The sequence below is a fragment of the Plectrocnemia conspersa genome, unplaced genomic scaffold, assembly GCF_051122295.1.
Source record: "Plectrocnemia conspersa isolate PC_06_02 unplaced genomic scaffold, ASM5112229v1 ptg000001l, whole genome shotgun sequence".
In the NCBI taxonomy this organism is placed as follows: domain Eukaryota; kingdom Metazoa; phylum Arthropoda; class Insecta; order Trichoptera; family Polycentropodidae; genus Plectrocnemia; species Plectrocnemia conspersa.
Window position 1 is genome coordinate 17,925,798 of NW_028277165.1, and position 19,317 is coordinate 17,945,114.

General features: G+C 30.7%; 1 protein-coding gene across 4 annotated transcripts in view; it reads left to right on the top strand.

The window, feature by feature from the left end:
• Window positions 1-19,317, top strand: part of ush (Zinc finger protein ush) — a 283,360-nt gene that overhangs the window by 234,387 nt on the left and 29,656 nt on the right. The window contains exon 1 of one of the 4 annotated variants that reach the window (XM_088190914.1): window positions 6,819-6,875. The exons of the other annotated variants lie outside the window; for them this stretch is intronic. The gene's annotated coding sequence lies outside the window, so the exon portion shown is untranslated. Of the gene's footprint in view, window positions 1-6,818; window positions 6,876-19,317 lie in introns of those variants that run through there. 4 annotated transcript variants of the gene reach the window in all.

The window sequence follows — 19,317 nt, forward strand, 5'->3', positions numbered from 1 at the left end:
TTTCAAAAGGCCAGCGCAATAAATCAGTGGTCATGTCGAAGACTGCCTATCCATTTTTGAGAAATGAATAGATACTTTTTTATAGGACTTTACCTATTTAGTATAGTGCTATTTTTATAGGACTTTCTTTACCTAAAATAGATAGGTAAAAAAATCAAATTCTAATGTTGATATACAACAAAAAATTAAATGTTTATTATTTATATCAAATTTTATTTGATATAAAAAGCATTTTCAAATTATAAATTTATTTTTGTTTTTATTTTCCGTAACAAGTAAACAGCTTTAAATTTTTAAACATTATTTAAGTTTTTCATAAACAGCTTATATTATATGTTTTAACGACTAATACAATTTGCCTCAAAACCCAAAAGTCTGATATTACTTTAAATATAGCTTGTAGAATTATTCGATCCTAAATTAACAGTTTGACATCAGGAGTCAATAGACCCCACAGGCACGGATGGGTTAAACAGCACCCAACATATTTCTACAAAGCTTGTACTATCAGTATAAGTATAATATACTAATTAAGCAATTGGATCTTCCATCCTCCGTTCTTAAAATATATGTATAGTCATTCCATTGCAAAAAATGTGAAATTATAACAATTGCGTTATATTTTTTGGTATCTTTAAACCGCATTTTTTATGTGAAAGCTAAAATCCTTACATATGGCTAAGTTTATCAAAAAAAAGCCAAGTGTGATGGCGTATGATTTCTAGAAAACAATTTTGTAGTATTGTTTTTTAATAGCTTATGATTTATTTGGCATAAAGATAAAAGAATCACGTTTCTTTAAAGCTCAACTTTAGTATCAGTAGATTGTGCAATCTCCTTTCTTTAATATATAATATAAAGACATTACGAATGCAAAAGATTCTCGAAAGACAAATATTTGCCGTTTATTATTGTCCTACTTAGTTCTTAATGTATTCCAATTCTAATGAACTTTCTCGATAATTCTCGAGAACATATGAAAAAATATATGTAAAATACAGTATGTATATACATATATTATTACAGTATATTTTTTGTATATAAAAAATAATTTTGGTCAATATTTATGCATGAAAATTATTTTAAAGTTAATAATTAAAATAAAAACCTTAAGTCGTTCGAATCCTTAAATCAAAACAATGATTCTTAAGTCATTGATCCTTGCATTCTCATATTTCTGTTGACTGGTAAATGTTCAAATAAGTCTGCTAGTCGTAATTCCTAGAGTCAGTCATAAACTTGTGATGTCATACAATGATATTCGGAAATATGTCTCTTTTATAATATGAAATATCGTTCTAATAATTATTGTAGATTGACAATAATGAGTCGATTATTGTAAATTTAAAAGTACAATGTTTTTTCATTTTAGTCTGATTAATGCAAATGTCGCCATGGGTGCTGCACCTATTATATGCCTTATCGCAGGTAAGACGATCCAGAAACAACAAATTTTGTCGAAGGATCGTTAAAAGCGAAAAACGCTCGAAAACAATTCGAAGCATCCTGCGTTATTGTAACGACACGTCGGGCATGTCCGAACAATGCGTCGGCCACGCAACATAAATCGCGTACACAAGTCAGTGGCGGCGCAAAAAGAGGAACGTCCCCGCGAACGATTCCCACGTGCAACATAAATACCAATTATACCCATCTAGAGTCCCGGTGGGCAGATCTTTCCGCAGATTAAGTTCCGCTCCTCTCGACCCATAAAGCCATATTAGCAACCGTTTAGCCACTTACCGCGAACGCGAGCTCCAATAAGAGATGCTGCGTCCGATATCGGATCGCGACGCTCCGAGGATGCCACCGAGGCCACTATCGTGCCAATATCTGCGATTCGCACATGTGCCGTCGTTACGCACACCGGACGTTTGCAAAAGAATATGCAGTATTCTAAAGTATCAAAATTTTTAAATAATATAAAATAAGCACCTAAATATTTTTTGTATTCGAACCCCCTAATGATTAAATGTCAACTTTTGAATCATATACAGCACTGCATGTACAGTTAAAATCATTGTATAAAATTATAATATAAATATAAATTGTAAACATTAAAATCAATGACATCTAACTCATAAGTTCATCAAAACATGGGTGTCCTTAGCTGATTGTGACACACAGTCTTAGTTGACAAAATAAAACTGAATCTAGATTCACACAATTATGTTATTGGCAATAAAATACATTTTCAATAAGTCTCCAAATTATCTTGATCTAGAGATTTGTTTGAGAATCAAAAAGATTTTCCTTTGCCTCTTGACCATCTGGCATTTTAGGTAAACTGTAAAAATAGGGATAATCCATTCTTCTGAAATCTTTCTTATATATAATTGTTCTAAGCCGTCGCTGTCGCTTCCGCTTCCGGACGCGCATAACTTAAAATGAAACATTCTTCCTTCAATACTCTACTCTGTAAATCGTATCGCTTTGTATGAACGGTGTATAATAATACACGTAAACAAAAGAAATATATTTAATTATAATAATAAAAATAAAAATTTAATTTGTTCCGGTTATGCACTCTGTTGTTTCGACCAATGAAAAATAAGCATTCAAATATAAAACAAGATGGCCGACAGTACCTTGACAACAGTTTTAAATAATTATTATTTAATAATAAAATTTTGTTACGCCACAATAATTTTCATTAATTCGTCATTTGACTGAATATAAATAATCGGATTGCAAATTAACTAGGTGTGTTATAACTATGAAAATTATATACATACATAATGTGTTGAGGATTAGAAGAATACATTGATTAAACTAGAAAAACAATCATAAAACAATCTTCAAATTTTGAATTCCCGGCGACGGGCTCCGAGGCCGAAAAGTGAGTTTTTCCTTTTATAAATAATCGGATTGCAAATTAACTAGGTGTGTTATAACTATGAAAAATAAATATAAATATATAATGTATTTAAGATAAGAAGAATACATTGATTAAATTGGACAAACCATTATAAAACATTATTCGTAATGAAATCTTCAAATTTTGAATTCCCGTCGCCGGGCTCCGAGGCCGAAAAGTGAGTTTTTCCTTTTATATTACATAAACATTATCATTGCTTCCCATTTAATGCACATATACGTTCGATTTTAAGAATTGCAAATAAACCAAATATGTTTTAAACGTAAACGTGTAATATACCCTTAGTATGTATGAGGAAGTTAATCTCGATCAAATCGGCGCTGTCGCAGTGGGAACGCTAAATATATATCAGCCAACGGACAGCTTATAAATGTATAGTTTATTGGATGTTATCTAATAAACGACATTTTACAATGATTATAAATATGTGATTGCATACCTGGAATAATCGATAGCCAAAATATCTAACAGTGGGTTATTTTTAATTCTGATCCACCGATGTCTCTCATGTCGATGCGATCTCTGATGTTGTGACTCTGGCGTCTTCCGCTATCCTTTCTGTGAGAAAGTGTTACATATTTTATAATGCTGGTTCGAGACAGCTCTGGCGAATCGCAGATGAGGTTGTTTGCGAGCCAGTTGCGTCGCTTCTTGAATTCACGGACGAAATGTGTTTATGCCTTAAAATATAAACCGTTCAAATGGGTAACCATAGGGTAGAAGAACAATAGTAATATGCGCAGGTTAGAATTTTAGGTATAGTTAGCGCGCGTCCTTTCCAAACAAATAGTAGTTTTTCAGCTTCTTGCTACTTTAGAGGTTTGAGATTTACATAGCATATGCACCATAAATTGTATTATTTAGTCATTCGTGTTCAAAAGCGTTTACTAACTGTCGTTATATTAATTAAAATTTATGATTTACAATATATATATAGAAAGGCGTAATGTTTACCAACGTAATATAGTAATGGTATGTGATTAAAAACGAGACAATGTACTTATATGTATTTATTATTTCGTCACTTACACCCTTTGTGATTATTGCGAATCGAAGTTGCGCGTGCGCATTCCGCCACTTTGTAAACTAATTTGGCTCGCACGTGACTTCTTTTTAATGCTCAGTGGCTGAACTGGTTCGGTCGGCGGCGTTTTTGTTCGGTGGCGGCCAATTTTATTGGCTCGTCCCCGGCTGTTGTTTATTTTGTCGCTAAACGGCTATCGCGCTATGTTTTAAAGATGACCGCCGATAAATAAGACTTCGGTGGTGATTAATTTACAAAAAATGGCGTAGTGGTCAAAAGTGATTTTTAACATATTTTTTTATTATATACCTTAGCTAGAAAATATTTCTCTGGTCTTTATTGTAAATTAGCTAAATTTATAATTGCCGACAATTTATTTACAAGTGACAATGTAGGCTTAAATTACAGAGACTCACTCTGCTTTTAAAATAGCTGACAATAAAAGAAACGAGTTGTGAGGCCAAAGTGTGTGAGCCAGATAGGCGCCGATAAAGTTGGTTAAATAATAATTGAGAGACAATCGCGTAATATTCGAAAACACGCATTTAAAATAATAACGCCTATCAAAAAATGCGGCTCTAAATGTAGCTATTATACTGATCCAATGAGTCCGAAGAACAATAGCAATTGATGTAATATTAAACGTATTGTCTCCGACGTGTTATTGATTCATAGCATGGTAGAATATTTTTATGGCTGCGGTAATGGATGATTATAATTTTTTTTAAGTTTGGGGTTATTATGCAATCTTTGGTGTCCTGCGTTATTTTTATATCCCTTGTTGTATGGCAGATTTTTGTTATTGTTGTTGTTTAAAACCAATTATATTATATTGATCTAACTAAATGCATCACGAAAAATGCAATTCTAGTATTAGATGTTTCTAATTTATTGTTGAAAGTTATTTTTTATTTCCGGTATCCTTAAAAAAATCATTGCTACCACCTACAGAATATACGTAATATTGCTCCTATTAGTCGTAGAAATATTAATAATTGTTAATTGCCTAAAATGATTTACTGTTTCTTTTATCTTATTTGCTTCTACATACTACATATATAATATATGTACTTAATTATATATTCATATTTTTACTGATTTCTAAGCTCTACCTTCACGTACAGTTCATTTCTTTGGTCGCTATTTTTTTAATTTGATTTTTATTTTTAATAATAAACATATAAAGGTATATGACAATGCCTTATATGTAAAACTAATTATGTAGTATTTCGCAATAACAAATTAGTCACTAAGTTTGTTGTTATGAGTAATTCGTATATATGACGATTTAGGCTAGTTAAGGCTAGATTAAAGTAAGAAGGTTAGGTTAGGATAGAAGCGCCGTCTTTTTCCGACCGTCTTATGACTTTCGCTGCTCTTGAAAGTTGACATCTTAGATATTATATACATGTTTCCATTTTTGAAAAAAATAATATTTCAGATAAAACTCGAGCAGCGAGAAATGTTATAATTTTAAGATAACTTTTAATAAATTAACTATCTAATACATTTCTTGAGTTTAACACCTTAACAATGGGTTAAACCGTTTGTAGTCCAAAGTTTTTTTAATAAGTTTTGCCCCAAGTCCAAGCCATTTTGAATGAATATATTTAATTATAAAATTTAATGATTTTTACATAAAATAATAAAAAAACTATTTCTTTTAGGTATATAATATATTAAATAAATTTTATTTTAACATAATTAACTTTAGAAGTTCAATTATGTATGTATAATATAAATAGTAATATTTTAATTCAAGAAATATGATTTTTTTATTATTTTAAATAATTTTTTAGTTAAATAGAATTTAAATGATATTAATTCAAAAAATGTATTATATATAATATATCAATTTTCTTTTATAATATTATTAATTTTAAATTACTTGAGAAAAGGATTTTACATATTAATAAAACATAAAATTGTTTATGTTATAATGGGTCGCCTTTAGGTTAGTTCAGGTTAACAAGCGCGCGATCAGAATCGGCGCTATCTTTTTCCGAACACCTAATAAATGTTCAAACGATGTTCTTGACTTTCGCTGCCCTCGAAAGCAAACATGCATACATTATTCTATTCTTAAAGATGTACTAAAACAAATTTATTTAGAATTTGTCTCCAAAACAAATATTTTATATAATACTTGCGCAGCAAGAAATATTATAACTTTAATGTATATTTTTTTAAATAAATTGAAATACCTATTACATTTCTGAGTTTAACAGCTTAACAGTAGGTTAAACCGTTTGTAGTTCAAAGTTTTTTTAATTAGTGTTGCCAAAGTATTTTTATTAAGTGTTTAATTAAATCATTTATTAAAATACTATTTTATTTTATTTATTTCAGGTGTATAATATATGAAATAAATTTGATTTTAGCAGACTTAACATTAGAAGTAAAATTATATATGTATAATATAAAAAGTAATATTTTAATTTTAGATTTTTTTTATTATTTAAATTTAATAGAATTTAATTGATAATAAAATAATAATAATAATACTCTAATTTATTTTAACAGACATTGAGTTTAAATTATGTAAATATGAATAATTATTTCTATATAATAATTTTGGCATAAGACGCCTCTGGCGCGTATCTTGGTAGCCGTATTATAAACGGCATTAACATCGCTCCCACTCTTTACACGTCTTTCTCTCGTTATCGTCTTTTTTTATATATTTATTCAAACTTGTTTCGAGTCGCCGTATTGCTTCTTTTTTTCCCTTAATCTTCGTCTCTTGCGCGAGATTGTCTCGAAAATATTCGGAAAACGCCACTCTCGAGATCGTTATCCGGCAGCAGAGATAAGGAACTTCGTGAGAAAATTTTCGATCCGACAATTTACAAATCGCTTCATTCACGTGCCGCCGCTGGTGAGTCGACTCTGTCCGGTTCGATTCTCGGTTCAGTTTGTTTTGGTTTACTCTCGGTGACTGTTCTATTCGATATTTACGCTCATTGAAAAGTCGTAAGTTTTTATTTTTGTAATTTACTCTTACCGCCGCCGTCTTAATGGCGGCGATAAACAAATCGAAGGGTGGCAGGAGTTATAATGGTCGACGGTGGTGGTGCGCCCCTATCGGCTTCATTCAGTAGCTGATACGCAGATATCGTTTTGCATACATTTGGGAATGCAAATGCACCTCGTCGGGACACAATCGCGAGCTGGGATCGAACCGAGGCGGAAAAAAGTGAACGTTATCGCACTTGCATAATATGAAATTAATTGCGTAATTTACTTTTTGCGGGGATGCAGCTCCTTATCGCGGCCACCATCTGTTTCGAAGCAAATTTGACTGATCGATCAAATTAGTATTATATTAAACGTTCTGATCTACAATATATTATTTTATTTTTCATTCTTCTACATCAAGTTTTCCATATACAAAAATATCTTGATCATTCAATGGAGATATTTTATATAACTTATTTAAATTTAATTTATTGTATTTATTAGTCCAATGACTTTCACCCAATCATCAAGTGTCCATTCTCGGTGTTGCCGCAGGAACATCATTTCAGATTTTTTCAGGAAGGGGGGGGGGGCAAAAGTTGGCCAGTCAGTGGTCATTTTATTGATATTTCGATTTTATTAAAATTCATAGTATTTCATTAAATTACATGCATTTTTCTGTTTAAATTCTGGGGGAGCAAATGCCCCCATCATCTTCCCCCAAATTACATCTCTTTACTTTCGAATCAAATGTCTTCTCTGGTTTTTTATTCAAAGATATATCTTAAGTAGTTCCGTTCTACTTTATTCGATATATAGTCTTCGTTTTAAAACATGCAGTGGTCTTTATGGGACTCAATTCCGGTCTTCTTCGGCATTTTTAATTCAATAAGACACGATATTTTTAATCAAACAGTAGGCAAAGAAGAAGCGACTTTTTTGCATAATCGGTTCTTTAGTTTTATTACCAAAATTATCCAATTTTAAGAGTTTATTTCTCTTATATAAAATTATTGCTAAAATTATAATAAATTATTGCGGTGATTAATTTACAAAAAATGGCGTAGTGGCCAAAAGTGATTTTTAACATTTTGGGTAATTTTTTTTCTTTGTATACCCTAGCTAGAAAATATTTCTCTGGTTCTTAGTGTAAATCGGCTAGTTTTATAATTGCCAATATATATAGGAAAATGTAGATGTTGGTATTTGGTGATGGAGTTTAAATGGAATGTCCTTGATTTTTTAAATTTGTGGTAATTATGCAATACTTGGTGTCCTGCGTGATTTCTATATCAATTGTTGTATCAGTTTTTTGTTGTTGTTATTTAAATCCACTTATATTCGGTTGATCTAACTAAATTAATCGTGGACGACTATGCAATTGTAGTCTTAAATGTTTCTAATATATTGGTAAAAATCATTTGCTAAATTTTATACACATACATTTAAATGTTTAAAATTATGCAACCTAAACTACTCTGTAAATTTTTAGATTCTTTAGCCACGTCCACAGACTCATTACACGTGTTTCTTTTTCTGTACTACAAAGTATCGTGACGACTTAATTAAATGTCAAAGTATTAGCCCTCTCGTCGGCGCGAACAAGAAACACGCGGCCATCTTAATTAATCATTATCTAGTGTTTTTTTCCGTCTCATTAGCGAGTTCTTGTTATGAGAGCGACCGGGTCGAGATTGCTCTCATAACCAGAGGCGATTATAAATTCAGCCGTGGCCATCGCCTCAGATGTCCTCCGATAACGTCCGGGCCCCGGATTGCTCTTTTGTGATCTTGAAATATTGAATAAATATTTTTTTAATGACCGCCTTATCAGACCACGGCCCGTCCATTAAGGTCCTTTAATCTTGATTCGGACGTGTCCGATAGACTACTCGTCTTCACCAGACGTTCCCACGTACTTGCTCTCCGAAGAGAAGAAGTCTTATCGCGACACAAATTGGTCCGAGGAACGCTCGAAAATTCGCTCTTAAATTTAGTGAAAAAAAATGGATTTACAGATTAGGAAAATGGGCGTTTGTAATGTGTAACGCAGATATATTTAGCGTATCTGATTTTATTTTATTATGTAAATTTTCGTACGCAATTAGCATAAATACGTCGCTAAGTGCGCGTTTGAACGGCGGAAACGTTGTGAAATAATTGCGCGCGTTTTTTGATCATCTAAAAACGATAAAATTGAGTGATGATTCTGGTTGTTTCGAAAGCTCGAATCGGAGCTCAGAAACCATTACGCGAAGATAATGTAGTAATGCAGATATATGTACAAAATAAGTAACGCATATTATATTAATTATAATATATTATCTTATTGTATCTTTTTTTATATATTAACTTAATATGAGTAAAAATAACATATAGGATGTTATTAACAAAATAAATATGTATTGTACAATATCAAGTCTTGAACGGATATGATGATATGGTAAAAAAAAATTTGCGGTTAATCACAATACCGATTGTCTATTATCAACTTAATTATAGTAATAGTTTCACTGTCGTTCATTCAGTATTATATAAACATACATAATACTAATTATGTTATCATTTTAAAAACATTCATGAACTTTTAAACTTTCACTTCCTCCGATAAACCAAGCTTCTTATTACTAGTAAGGTGCTGAGCAATACAAGAAGCTGTATACAGTTACCACCTGTAGAGGTGATGGCATCACAAGAAGTAGATATGAACGCACGCTGGACAGGATCGTGTCGTGATCCGGCGGTGGATCGCGTGCCGGCGTTGCGCACCGCTGCCGCTGAGTTTTATCAGCGAAGGCACACATTTTAGTAAGTCATTAGTGTCCCCCGGGGGCGCGCGCCCCTGGGCCGCTGATTACTGGAGCATCTCTCTCGTGGTCGCTCCCGTTCCAACTACGCATTAACATTTTATCTCTTCAACACTTTTACGAATATGTGTAACATAATTAGTCTCCTTCTCCGCCAGCGAAATCCTTTGATTTATTATGGACGCGTTATCGTCGCCACGGCCGCCGCTTTATGTGATGACACCATGGAATATTTTAGGCGTATCACTCTCACCTATTCACGCACGCTGCTTTTATGCAGTAAGGGATTGAGAACCTTTTGCGATTTTTCGAGACCCTCCATACATAAAATTATATCTTGTATCAGATTATACAGTCAGTTCGGCTAGAAAAAATGTGAGTTGTAAAGCTTGCACTATTAAAGATCACTTTAACGCAAACCATTTTTTGTCAGTTAAAACTAAAAATCATCAAAGTTGACTAGAAAAATGCATTATTACTAAATAAGTAATTTTACAGATATTAAAAGGTAATTATTATGATAATAAAATATAACCTGTTATGATATTACAGTATAAAAAATTATACAAGAAAAAATGAGCCTTTAAAAACATGTTAACTTATCAACATTTAGGTGCAGATTACTTTTGTTGAGGTGAAAGCTCTCTCTCTCTCTGATTCTACACTTGTTAGCTGAACTGTTGCGAGATAATTAAATGCTAATTGTAAATAGTTTCTTTGAATTGCCTTTGCCAAATCGTTCGTTAAACTATTAGTGACTAGACTAGATAATTTGATAAAGTTTGTTCTTCATTGATACTTCAACGACTAACGATCTCTTGTCCAATTTCTTGTACATTTTTCTTCCGACTTAAATCAATTATCCACATTCTTAACAATTTATTATTTTACATTAAGATAAATTTAATGTAACTGAATAATTTAGTAAAATATCTAACGATAAGAAGAGTAATTAAAAATTGTAAGTTAGTATATCTATCATTTTTTGTAAATAAAAAAACTAATGGCATTCTTGAACTATAATTCTTGTGATTCTTAGAAACAATTAATTTTTGGAAAAAAATACCCATTAATCTTGTCACATAATATCGTTGAATTAATTTAAGATTACGATAAAGTAAAATTTTAAATTTATAATAAAATACCGATAAATATAAGTAATTTAGTTATGTAATTTATCTGTATTTGCCAGTAATAATTGTTTACCAAAAACAGGTAATGCATTAATAAACATACATTTCTTTTTATTCTTATTTACTTTAAGTACATTATTTTTAATGATGAAAAAATAATAAAAAAGTATAACACAACAAATATAGTATAATAACCGTATAAATGATAAAAACACTTGTAGTAGATATGCAATCAGTTAATTTTATTTGATTTAATCAGATAACTTATCCGATACTTATTTGTAATGAACTTCCGATTAATTGTAATCAATTTTTATCACATTGAATACATATTATGTATTTATATAGTTATGCGTCATACTAAGTTGTAAAAATAGTAAAAATGGCTATAGCATACCAATTTCTAGTATAATAAATTATTGTACATACAATAAGCTTTGTACAATATTTTCATTCTGTTTTATAGAAATCTTTTTTGCATTCAGCTCAGTCTTTTTTACTTAGTCTTCAGTATTGACCGTCAAATAAATTGAGCACCCATATCTTATATATGACTTCAAGAAATTCTTTTGTCTGATTTTATTTTGAATGGTTGCGAAATCAGTCTTGCTGCGCCGTTTAAAGCATATTTTTAATATGACTTTTAAGACGCCATAATTTTCTGATGCTTAGAAATGCAGAAAAAAGTCACCCACTTCTATTCATAAAAGTGTGATAAATTGTGTAAAAAAAACTATTGACCAATTGCAGGTTTTGAGAAATTATTCTAAATAATTAGCAATAGTTCCATCTTAAATTACTTTCACAAGTTTTGTTGGATCAACAGCATGATTTTCATCCCGTCCGTTTCGCTGTTACTAATCTCACGTATTTCACCATAACAGTGAAAAAATGTCTTGATGCAGGAATATAAGTAGGCGTTATATATACTATATTTTAAAAAGCCTTCAACAAAGTTTGTCACGGGTTATATAAAAATTGCCAGGCTTTGGGTTATTAAATTATATTATATATTTTTTTTAATTTTGTGTTTCATTGATTTTTAAAAATATTGTCTTTTGAAACCAATTTTTTAAAAAGATGCTGTATTTTTTTGTTGTTCTTAACTTTTTTTAATAAATCTGTGTTTGTGATTTCATTTATTTTTGAAATATTATCTTTTTTTTAAATTTAATGTTTAAAACATATTGTATTTTTTTGCTCTGATTTGTGTAAAATAATATAATATAAAATAATGTTTTTACTTTTTAAAAATACATAAAGAGCGGCAAAAATATTTTTTACCCAAGGCGGCAAAAAAGCTAGATCGTTGCCTGGCAACATCTGCACACGCCGACTCGCCTACGATTATCGCCATCCAGCTCCTCAATGCGCTGACATTTTTTGTCAATATAGTATCATTTTTTTTCTTTTGAACTATGACTTATTTCGGACCATCATAATGCATTGGGATTGTCTGAAAGGTCACGATGATATTATTTTAAATAAATAAATAAAAAACAATTTCTAATTTTTTTTTTCAAAGTGGAAAAAGATAAAAAAATTAACATATCATCTTATCTTTGTGGCAAAAAAATGTCTTACATTGTAGTTTATTTTAATTAATTATAAATCGGCAAAAATTAAATTATTATTTAATGTCGTGAATTGAAATGTCCCGCGAGTTTAATATCGCATATAGCGAAGAGTCCGTTAATTTCAACCCAGAGGCGTCGCGTGACGATTTGTTTTTATTTTATCACACATACGTTCGCTCTCTGTATGCACAAACAACAACATCGAACGTGTGTGTTTGTGTGTACGAGCACTTTATTAATTAAACCTTGTAAATACTACCGAAATACGTATAATCATTTTACGCTTTATCAACGCTAGAATGTGTATTATCGTCGCGTGAGAACTACTTAATCCACCCCCCGGTTTTTCAGCTCGAAATTCCGAATTCGTTAAAATATTTTCCACAGATTAAATCGGCGTGTGTATCAAAAACGAAAACATTATACGGCCATAATTTCGTTTGAGGCTTGTCGGAAAGAAATCTTTCCAGAAACGAAAATTAACCGCTGTCGCAGTACAAATTTCGACTCGGCTCTAATTTATGACCGATCAGAATTTATTATGTGCAATTATATTAACGCCGTTTTACTCTTTCATTACGGAACGCGATCGCGCCAATCGCTCGTAGTTTATGATATTAGATAAAAAAAATGCTAAAGTTGAAATTTAATCATAGTTAATTAAGATTATTAGTTCAGATGATATGAAAGATTTCCATATGATAGAAATTCACTAAAAGTCTTTTAAGGTTCTTCTAATGGCATAAAAATATCACTTTCTATTTCACCACGACAATGCACAGACGATTTTCCAAGCTTTTTAATCTATGCTGATGAAATTATAAAAACAAATTGGTTACGAAATCTGTGCAATGAAGCGCGTGATAATAATGTTGGTTGTAAAAAACAGTAAGTATATAATTTATTTTTTTGTCCGCGTGATGGCGTTCGTGTCCTCCAACTGCAACTAGCGCCACGCCTCGACGGCAGTAATAAACGCTGACTTTATCTACAAAAATGTTAATTATTGCCGTTATGCTAATGCCAAAAATGTTGTACCGACCTAACTGATAAGCCGTTATTTTTCTGTCGTTCCAACACAAATAAATATAAATAATAAACGCTCGCACTGTCAGTGGTGGTGCGAGATATGAAACACTAGAAAACTCATTCGAGTGTTTCGTTCCAAAATTATGATAAATCGAAGTATTCAAATGCCATTGAAATCGCACGCAAAGGACACGTGCGATTTTTCTGTGTATTATATCCGATAGTGAAAAAATCATGAAAATGTAACGACTGTTAACTTTTCGGCGAGATCACGAAACGTGGCGTGATGATACCGGACGAATAAATTTTGATATTTTTTTCGTGCTCCGCTAATGTAAATAGTTATAAAGGGCGTTCCGCGACATGCAAACGCCGGTGCAAAGGGCGGCGCGTGAAATCGTATTACGGGGGCGCTTTTCTCAGATTTTTCAACTTTTTTTTTATAAGGAAGAATATAGTCGAAATTTGTCGGCGTCGGGGAAAGTTTTCCACAGGATCGTGATTGATGTGCGGAAAAATTAGATGAAAATTTTCCGCGCATAAATTAATTGCCGAGCGGTTGAAAAATCTGATAACGTTAAACGCGTTTTAACCGTTAACAAATAATAAGTGTATAGTTATGGTCGGCATTTATGAGTGTATAATTTCGAGTAATAAAAAAGGTGGATATTAAAATACGCATACACTAATTATATTATAATCAGGAATTAAATCTAATAAATGATATGCGATTGTAAAAAATAATATATAATTTTCTATTATAATAATTTATGTGCCTTAATGCGTAACTTGTTGTTTTACTATTTATCTATTTATTCATAAGCTTTTGGTGTTATAATCTTTGTTAAATACATGGAAACTACCACTTATTCTTATGGTAATATTATGATAATATCAATGATATTTATTTGATTAATAATATGTTAAAAAAATAAAAGGCAATTACACTATCCTATTTCAAATTTAGAATAGAATAACACCATTACAGCTCCATCTGTGATAATAAAAAGTTTTAATACAGTAGTTTCCCGTTGCCATGTAAATCAAAAGTAAATAAAAAGTTAAGTTAGAATCATACAGTAACGTTCAAAAAATGCATCACCTTCAACTATTTTGAATACGCGTAATATTTCCGTTCTGTTTTCGAGGAATCTCTTTCTCTTTCTTCTTCTTATACTTTGTCTTCAGTAAAACTCAGGTTTTAAATACAGTTTTGAGAAGTTGAACATGACGTTCTTTTGAGCCTAATTTAATTTAATTTTAAAGGTTTGCGAAGTCAGTCTTGCCGCTCCTCTAAAAAGTATTTTCTATTTGATTCTAAAGACGTCATTCTCTGATCTATAGAAATGCATAAAAGTCACCCTTATTTATAAAATGAGTGACAAATTATGCATAAATAATTATAGACTAGTCACATTGTTGTCAGATCCTGCTAAATTATTTGAAATAATTATCCATAAATTCGTCTTCAATCACTTTTGGAAAATATCCGTCAGCTAATTGTGTCCTCTATGACACGCTAATTCGCAGCATTATTTTAAAAGGTTCACTTCTATAAGGTTTAATTTGCTCGTTGAGCTGTACAATACAAAATTCTAATAATATCAGTTTATTTAAGGACTTTTACAGTGGTATTAAAAAAATCTTTCATTTTTCCTTACATTCTGAAACATTTTAATAAATTATTATTTAATTGTATCTTTACTACTTTGCTAAAATTAATAATAAAAAAATATTATTTTTGGCTTACGACAGGGGTAAAATATCCATTAAAATATGATGTAAAAATTCATAATCCACTGCTTATGAAGTAGATAACTTCCATTGCGGAATATAAGAAGCACTCCCAGATTATCTGGCTCTCTGAACTTTACACCTAGAGACATTTTTCACTATGTCACCACCTTGACGATAAGCGTAGAGCACCTATATTACTAGTGTACATTTATTTTACTCTCTTCAAAGAACAATACTCTTCCTCAATCCAAAAGTCATTCAAATTTAAGTTTTAATTCAAGTAACTATTTACTATCCACTAAAGTAATTATTAATATAATATTTAGAATAAATTATCCAACATTAATTTAAAATGTCTAGCAATATTACTGTTTATTAAACCGAAAATTCTCGAGACATTAAAATTCTTGATTTGACATTTTTGTCGAGACACTAGAAACACTAGTTATTATAAATGTAAAGACACATTGATTTTTACTTCTCTCTACATTTAAAATTTTTTAAGACAATGTTTGATGGTAACTTATATTATTAAAAAATATACTTTTTGAAAAAATTATCAAGATTTTGTCATATTCAATAAAAAAAAAACAGTAAAAAAAGCAGGTAGAAATTTGTTGATAAGTTTAAGAACAGCGTTTTAATTTGTCTGACCATTTAAGTAGTATCAATAAATGAGACGTCTTAAATGAGTGACTAAGAAAATTTAGGAAATACAGACACTTATTGAAACGTTTTTCGACGAATCCTATAATTTTGCAGTTTTTAGAATACGAGAATTCTCGAATTCCATACATTTTATTATGTAATTCTTACTAATGAATTTTGTATTAATTTAATAAACAAATATTTATATTATTGTTTATAAAGTGATTTTATATTATTTTATATATTATACAAAGAGTGCAAATATAAATTATATTTATAAAACATATTAACTAATTATATATTTGTATTGTAAAAAATCCTATAAAAACACATTAGGCAACTTATCTAAGAGACTGCATCTACATAATAAAATAAATATTCCTACCGTATAAAGTGCACGTTCACTTTCAGTAGACATGTTTTATGCAAGCAATCCATTTTCGGTTTGTGTAACCGAATTTATTTTCGTATCCAAGATGTTTGTTCTTTTTCGGGGTAGTTACGGTGTATCAATCTCAGAAACTAATTATGTAACTGTTCATTAAACGTTAAATTTTATTTAATATTAGAAAAATGTCGTAGCATTATTTTTTCACCCAATAATATAATATTTTTTAGAGCATCTAGGAAAATAAGTAAATACTTATTTATACATTTTCTATAGGCTAAAATAAATATAATTTACCATTGCTTTTAATCGATCATTAAACGTTAATGTATTATATTTTTTTATTAAAATGACTGTCAGACAATGGATACCTTATTGCTTTATCGTGGTATCTACTTTTTAAAAATCACTTTGCCAAGTGTTGTTTGTTCGTTTTTGTTATTAACATAACCATAAACATGAACAAGTCGCCAATAGTTCACTATTGAACGAACCTCTCACTAAATTAGGAATTTTCATGACCATTTTAAGCACAAATGCAAACACAACGTTGCTGCGACTGAGGTCTGATAAGCTTTGCCACTCCATCCTTACTACTTTCAAAATTTTCCTTGTAACATGTGTAAAATATGTATGTATAAGTATATATTTATAAGTGGATTATGTGTTTCATCATTTCGATCCTCCTCGGCGTACTTGCGTGTCTATCGATAAATAAGCCATAAATCTTAGCGGGGTAGATCTTGCGCTCATATAAGCTTTCGTTCATTTCAGATTTTTAATTATCTAAATTTATTCATTTACATTAAGACACATCCAATAAATTACGTAGCTGCAAGATACCGAGATGGGTCCGGTGCCAGCGGTCTGTCCGTTATCTGCGTATTTTTTTCATTCTCACAAGGAATAGATAAAAATGTGGATGGATGAAAAAAAGGAGAAAAATATAACGCCGTCGGTTCACTAAAAGATCAACTCGACCATATCTTATATACGTATGAATATTACATTCTGTTTTCAATGCCATTTGGTCAGAATGGTAATTGAATCGGTTTTTGGCATTAAACCAAGAACGCGCACAGCTTGTCACTCGATTGGTTAAAAGAAGAAAATGTTTTATAACCCATCGATCGGTTTGTTAGCAGGAGACGGCATAAATAATAGCCAAGTGCAAGAATCGAAGGGTTATTATTCTGTTTTTCTACATCGGTCATATAAACAATCGGGCTTGATCTAATATCCTTACTTTGCTAGCTTTATCATCGACGATGGCGCCAATCGCATTCAAAAGCATCATTGCAAGCTTTCAAAACAATTTTTATACTGCGCGTTATTTCAGTTCTTTCAACTTTTTATTGGTCGTCCCTCGATATGACCGCTCTTCAAATATCTACTTTTTACGATCGAGAGTTAAACATTCCGCCTGATGGGTGTGTTTTTTTTTGTTCTCACTCTGCGTGATACAATTTGTCCAATCTACTTTGGATTTTTTTCTGTTTCTAGAGTCGTGGTCATAGGCCTGTTAGATCTCTTATCGATCGCAAGCTGGTATAAATCAATTAACCGTTGGTGTTGGACACCATTAGCAGGACCGGCGGGACGGCTTTATCAGCACAGGCGATAGATCGTTAATCTTCAACCACCACAAATAATTCAATTTCGCTCTAACTAGATGTAAAAAATGTATTTATTGCCAAATCATTTCAGAAACTAATCATGGCGAGACTCAATTGCGTCATGTGTGAGTCGATTTGCTTAAGTTAAGGAAATATTTTCGTTGGTTATAATAATTAATCATTGAGATAAAACGGTTCTATTATCATAATGAAAGAGCTAGGCTATTTATCATGAGACTAGGATCTGATAAAAAAGCTATTAATTCATTTGCGAGTCTTGTTCAAATATTATATCTTAGTGCATATGAAACGTCGGCTTGTATATCTTTTAATTATTCTAATTATAATATATTATTATAAATTATAAAAAAAATATATCAAAATAACATTTTTTTACAACATTTAATAACAATATCGCATTATATTATTCATAGCTAGTTTCCATTAAAAATACATTAAAATTATATATGCATATAATAATTATATACTACTTAAATTATTAATTATACTTATTCGATATACTAATAATTTTGTTATTTTTATATACATGCAAAAAAAATATTAAAATAATTGGATGATAAATTTACCCGAATTTAAATCTTTTATTTAGCTGTAATAATATTTTAAAATTATTAAAATAGATGCCACAGATTTACAGATTTTAAAATTATTGTCTCACTACTTATTTATTAGTTTTGAATATGGCTACCCCATTGTAACGTATTGGGCTCACACCTATCACGTTGCAAAGAAAAATTTACAATAAATAAAAATGTGTTAACTTATATGATTAAATTAAATTAAATAATACATTTAGTCAACTTTAGTCATAAATAAAATTTTAAATCTAAATAAGATCTATAAATATACATTTAATTAATTTTATTGTAATTTTTAACACTGAGTAACGATTAGTATTAACATTTCTACAAATAACGCTGTAGATAAAATAATATATTTTTTTTAACTATCAATTAATTTGAGACTAAAATACATTTCATATGCAACACAATATGTTATCTAGATAATGGTGTATATAAATATTGTTTAGCTTTTAGATTTTATCGATTTTCGACGGAGCTTTTAATAAAAATTGGTCTGTGATATCTCGCCACTCTAGGATGGAGTGTCTGGCGTCCGTCAGATAAAAGCGTTCTGGATGTTATCGCTTATCTTACTTATAGACTTGAAACACGCGCAAGTAATTCGTTTTATTTATATAAATAATATACGTATGCGAGTGCATATATACCTTTATATAATACATATACGGTATCAACAACTCTTCGTCTATTTATCATACATTATAAACTGACGTTAATCCGACGCGCGGGACAGTATCCAGATCGGATTTTCGTACTCCTTACGTCACATGCGCTTAATCGTTTATTTAAGATATAAAAATCATACGGTTCGATCACAAAGCTCTCGGACTTTAATGGTTTTAGAATCAATAAGAGTCGTTCCATATCTCTCACGGTATTCTAATACCGTCGGTGATCCAGGAAGCCACACTTGAGCG